This window comes from Glycine soja, chromosome 5, assembly GCF_004193775.1.
Source record: "Glycine soja cultivar W05 chromosome 5, ASM419377v2, whole genome shotgun sequence".
Classification (NCBI taxonomy): domain Eukaryota; kingdom Viridiplantae; phylum Streptophyta; class Magnoliopsida; order Fabales; family Fabaceae; genus Glycine; species Glycine soja.
Genome location: NC_041006.1, coordinates 33,164,088 through 33,170,618, shown reverse-complemented (window position 1 = coordinate 33,170,618; position 6,531 = coordinate 33,164,088).

The window sequence follows — 6,531 nt, the reverse complement described above, 5'->3', positions numbered from 1 at the left end:
AACACTCATCCAAGACACTTGTGTGTAGAGAGAAACACTAAAGCCTTGTGAGGAAAAGTGAGGCAAGCTGACTTGATTGATTTCTGCCACTAACTAATTCTATCTCAGTGTTTGTTTATGCTTCCATTGCAAGATCATGACAAATGCAAGAAGGTCCAGCTAAGAAAATTTGAGAAAAATTGCAGCCATTGAAAGTGTTGAAGCATTCAGAGCCTGCTTTTATTCTGATTTGCTTAAGGACAAGCGAAGTTTTAATTTGGGGGATTTTGATAACTGCTAAATATGAGTTATTTCATAATAAAAATATATTGAAAATATCTTTGAAAATATTTATTTAGCAGTTATTTTTTTGCTTAAATGATAAGAATTGATACTTTTATTATTTATGGCTAGCAGATATAAAAAGATAAGATTACAAGATCTAAAAGATATTGATAACTGCTAAATATGAACTAATTTGAAAATATCTTTAAAGATATTTATTTAGCAGTTAATTTTGACTTAAAAGATATGAATTGATATTTTTCTTATCTGTGACTTGCAGATATAGGAAAGATAAGATTTACAAAATCCAAAAGATATAAAAAAGATAGATAAGGAAGATTTTTTGAATCAAGTCCAAGTCCACTTCATCAGCTATAAATAGAGAGTCAGGCCAAAGAGAAAAACACCAAGTCTTAGAGCACTCTCACTACTACTCAAAGCCTGAGAATCCTTACTTTCTTCTTTTTATCATCTTTCTTTCTTTCATCCCCCTTCTCATTGTAAAGCCCACAATGGCCATGAGTGACTAAACTCCTAGTTAGGGCCTGACAGGCCTAAAAAGCCAAAGAGATGTATGATGTACTTCATATTTATCAATGCAACAGGATTATTTTCCAGGTTTTTCTATTCTATTATCTTTTCTGCTTTTATCTTGCATTATTCATCTTTATATTCTTTTAGGGGTTTGACACTCGGGAGAGGGTAACTTCTAAACAAGATTTAAAGAAGGTATGCATGCATTAGTTTTAGGGGTTAGACACTCGGAAGAGGGTAACTTCTAATAGAACAAAAAGAAAGGATTTCATAAGAAATTCATTACTAGGAATAAAATGATAATTTTATGCCCATGCATTCTTGCAAACATCTAGAATTCATACTTCATGCATTTTATTTGTTGAGTCTTTACAAAGGAATTTGGGAGATAAATGAATAAAATAGGCTTGTCATCGTGAGGAATCAGGGGCAAGTAAATGAACAGATGTGGGTAGAATAGAATCACCTAAATTGATAAAGAAAAATCATAAACTCATAAATCATGAATAATTTACTATTATTGCCTTCTACTTTTTCTTTTAAGTACAACACAAAATTCCTGTGGATTCAACACTCGGACTTCCGAGTAGTTTACTACTTGTAACAAATTTGATTTTTAAGTACAACACAAAATTCCTGTGGATTCAACACTCGGACTTCCGAGTAGTTTACTACTTGTAACAAATTTGATACACTTGCAAACGAGTCAACGAGATTGCTACACTTGTCAATGGAATGCGAATGTTAGGACTTCCGAGTAGTTTACTACTTGTGACAAATTTGATACACTTGCAAACGAGTCAACGAGATTGCTACACTTGTCAATGGAATGCGAATGTTAGGACTTCCGAGTAGTTTACTACTTGTGACAAATTTGATACACTTGCAAACGAGTCAACGAGATTGCTACACTTGTCAATGAAATGCGAATGTTAGGACCTAGCATGCCTTGTTCGCCTAGGATGTATGAGTTTATGATTTTTCTTTATCAATTTAGGTGATTCTATTCTACCCACATCTGTTCATTTACTTGCCCCTGATTCCTCACGATGACAAGCCTATTTTATTCATTTATCTCCCAAATTCCTTTGTAAAGACTCAACAAATAAAATGCATGAAGTATGAATTCTAGATGTTTGCAAGAATGCATGGGCATAAAATTATCATTCTATTCCTAGCAATGAATTTCTTATGAAATCCTTTCTTTTTGTTCTATTAGAAGTTACCCTCTTCCGAGTGTCTAACCCCTAAAACTAATGCATGCATACCTTCTTTAAATCTTGTTTAGAAGTTACCCTCTCCCGAGTGTCTAACCCCTAAAAGAATATAAAGATGAATAATGCAAGATAAAAGCAGAAAAGATAATAGAATAGAAAAACCTGGAAAATAATCCTGTTGCATTGATAAATATGAAGTACATCATAATCTCTTTGGCTTTCTAGGCCTGCCAGGCCTTAACTAGGAGTTTAGTCACTTATGGCCATTGAGGGCTTTACAATGAAAAGGGGGTGAAAGAAAGAAAGATGATAAAAAGAAGGAAGAGAGTAAGAATTCTCAGGCTTTGAGTAGTAGTGAGAGTGCTCTAAGACTTGGTGTTTTTCTCCTTGGCCTGACTCTCTATTTATAGCTGATGAAGTGAACTTGGACTTGATTCAAAAAATCTTCATTATCTATCTTTTTGATATCTTTTGGATTTTGTAAATCTTATCTTTCCTATATCTCCAAGTCATAGATAAGAAAAATATCAATTCATATCTTTTAAGTCAAAATTAATTGTTAAATAAATATCTTTAAAGATATTTTCAAATTAGCTCATATTTAGCAGTTATCAATATCTTTTAGATCTTGTAATCTTATCTTTTTATATCTGTAAACCATAAATAATAAAAGTATCAATTCTTATTATTTAAGCAAAAAAATAACTGCTAAATAAATATTTTTAAAGATATTTTCAATATATTTTTATTATGAAATAACTCATATTTAGCAGTTATCAACGACATGATGGTGGTGGCATACTACGAAAAACTAAAAACATTGTGGGATGAGTTGGCCAATTATGACCAAATTCTAGCCTACCGTTGTGGTGGGAACAACTGTGATATAGCCTCAAAATTACAAAAGCGGAAAGAAGAAGAAAGAGTTCACCAATTCCTCATGCGATTGGACGATGCAACTTACGGAACTGTTCGATCCAACCTCCTCGCAACAGGTCCGCTGCCTACTCTAAATAGGGTGTACTCAACAATGATTCAAGAAAGGGTAAGGATGATCACTAGAACTATAGAAGAAAGAGGAGAAGTGATGAGCCTGGCTGCCCAAACAAGTGGATGAGGAGTCAAGGGAAGAGGGGATGGAAAAGAGAAGTCGGTAACTTGTACTCATTATCATCGAACAGGACATGAAGCAGGAAACTGTTTTCAACTCATTAGTTATCTTGACTGGTGGGGGGACAAACCAAAAAATAGTGGACGAGGCAAGCCAATGCAATGAATGAGAACTGGATGAGGAAAAAGAGGAACAGTGCGTGCAAATGTTGTACACAGTGGTGGAACAAGTGCAAACAACATGATCTCAAAAGGAGATAGTTAAGGTTTGACTGGGCTTAATATAAAGCAGTGACAGACGCTAGTAGAATTACTAAATACAAAAAAACAAACTCTAATGACAAGATGACAGGTGAGCGTGATACCAATACATGGATAATTAACACTAGAAACTTGAATCATATGCATGAACTACGAGATATTCAAAGTCGTCCAGTTGGGCTTCCTAATGGAGAACATACAACAACGATTAAAGAAGGAAGCGTGGTGCTAGATGGATATGTGCCTAAATTGAATTGCAATTTGATATTTGTTTCACAGATGGTGGATGAATTGAAATGTGTTGTTCAATTCACTAATAAGTTATGTGTTGTGTAGGACCATATTTCGAGGACGCTGATTGGAGCATGTGAGCGAAGGGATGAGCTTTATTTCTTCAGAGGAGTTCAAAATGTGAGAGCTTACAAAATTGATTATTTGCATTCCATGTACTTTGTGGCACAAACGGTTGGGACATCTTTCCTTGAAGATCACCCAGTTGATTCCTGAAGTTAGAAAACACAAAGATAACAATGTAGTGAATAAAACATGTGAAGTCTCTTTTTGAGCCAAGCAAACTAGAGAGAAGTTTCCTTTGAGTGAACATAAAGCCAATAGTGCATTTGAACTAATTCATTATGATTTATAGGGACCATATAGAACTCCTTCTACTTGTGGTGCTTTTTATTTTCTGACAATAGTTGATGATTATTCACGTGCTGTATGAGTATACCTATTAGCTGATAAACGAGAAGTGTCGACAATGCTTCACAATTTTTTTTGCTCTACTTGAGAGGCAATTTCATAAACAAGTTAAAATATTCAGAAGTGATAATGGGACAAAATTCACATGCATGAAAAGATATTCTCTTGATCGTGGAATAATTTTTCAGACATCTTGCATCGAAACACCCCAACAAAATGGGAGAGTGGAACGAAAACATAGACATATTTTGAATGTGGCTCGAGCACTACGATTTCTAGGTAATCTTCCTATTAAGTTATGGGAGAATGTATTTTAACTGCAACATATTTGATCAACCGAACTCCTTCCATTGTTTTGAATGGAAAAACTCCATATGAGATGCTACATAGGCAGCAACTTGCATATGAACTTTTGAGAATATTTGTCTCCTTATGTTATGCCCATAATCAAAGAAGGAATGATGATAAATTTGCAAGTATGAGTAAGAAGTGCGTGTTTATTGGCTATCCATATGGCAAGAAAGGGTGAAAATTGTTTGACTTAGAAACAAAAGAGATTTTTGTCTCTCAAGATGTTGAGTTCGTTAAGACCTAGTGTACTTTTTCTATTGATGTTACTACCAAAAAAGATGTTCCTCCTAAAAATTGGAGTTGTGAAGAAATTGTTGATGATGTGACTGATGGTGTAAAAGAAATGGATCACACAGGAGGTACTGAAGAAAGTGGTGATATGACAATGGATGATAGAAAGGGTGAGCGAGATGTGGGGTTCGATGAACAAGTTGTTACTCTACAAAATATGGACACACAAGATACAATGCTTCCATCTATATCACCAACCAAGTCATTATTGGGTAGAGGACATAGAATCAAACAACCTTCTACTCGCTTACAAGATTATGTGACAAATACCACTAGAAGATTGAGTCCATCCAACTGTTTGCCCTCTCCAAAGGCAGACTCAGGTACACCCTATCCCATAACGAATTATGACCATTTTTATCTTGCACATCGTGCTTTTCTTGCATCCATTTCACAGGAAAAGGAGTCTGTCACTTATACTAACGTGGTGAAAGACAGTCGGTGAAGAAATGCAATGAAAAGTGAGATACATGCACTTGAGACCAATGAAACTTGGACAGTCACACAATTGCCTCCAGGAAAGAAAGCACTTGGCTGCAACTGGGTGTAAAAAATAAAGCATAAATTTGATGGAAGTGTAGAACGATTCAAAGCACGGTTAGTAATTCTTTGCAATCATCAAAAGGAGGGGATTGATTACACAGAGATTTTTGCACCCGTTGTAAAAATGGTAACGATACTCACAATATTAGCCGTAGCAGCCACATGAGCTTGAGAATTACATCATATGGATGTGCACAATGCATTTTTACATGGGGACCTTGAGGAGGTTGTGTACATGAAGCCGCCTCTTGGCTTTCTTCCTCAGCAATATGGCATGGTGTGTAAACTTAACAAGTCCTTATATGGACTCAAACAGGCGCCTCATTGTTGGTTTGCAAAGTTGTTCACTGCACTAAAACACTACGGATTTCAACAATCTCTTTCTAATTATTCTCTTTTCGTCTTGCAAAGACCGGGGGTACATATTGTAGTGCTGGTGTATGTTGATGACCTAATCATTTTGGGTGATAATCATGAAGCTATCATCGAATTTAAAGCCTATTTACACAATTGCTTTCACATAAAAAACTTGGGGATCCTTAAATATTTCTTGGGAGTTGAAGTGGCGCGATCTTCAATGAGTATCTTTCTTTGTCAACACAAATATGCTTTGGACATTATAGTTGAAGCTGGACTTCTGGGAGCTATGCCATCAAATGTGTCAATTAAACAAAATCATCATCTGGCACTTGCTGCAGACTTGCCTTTTTCTCATCTTGATCAGTATAGGCGGTTAGTAGGTTTTCTCATTTACCTCTGTTTTACCAGACCCGAGCTTTCATACTATGTGCATGTGTTGTCTCAATTTATGCAAGCGCCTAAAGAAGTTCATTGGGCGTCTGCTCTCCGTGTTGTTCGATACCTGAAAGGCAATCCAGGATAAGGTATTTTGTTGCGTAAGGATTGTGACCTGCAACTATTTGGTTGGTGTGACTCTAATTGGGCTGGATGTCCTTTAACTAATAGGTCCCTTATCGGATGATTTGTTCTACTTAAACTCTCTCCAATTTCATGGAAAACTAAGAAACAACAAACGGTATCTTACTCCTCTGCTAAGGCCGAGTATCGATCCATGACAGCTATAACAGGAGAATTGAAATGGTTAAAAGGTCTTCTTCATAGTCTTGGTATCTCTCATTCTCAGCCTATGCGACTTCATTGTGACAGTCACGCAACGCTTCATATTGTCAAGAACCCGATTTTTCATGAGCGCACCAAGCACATTGAAGTGGACTGCCACTTCATTCGCGACTAGCAT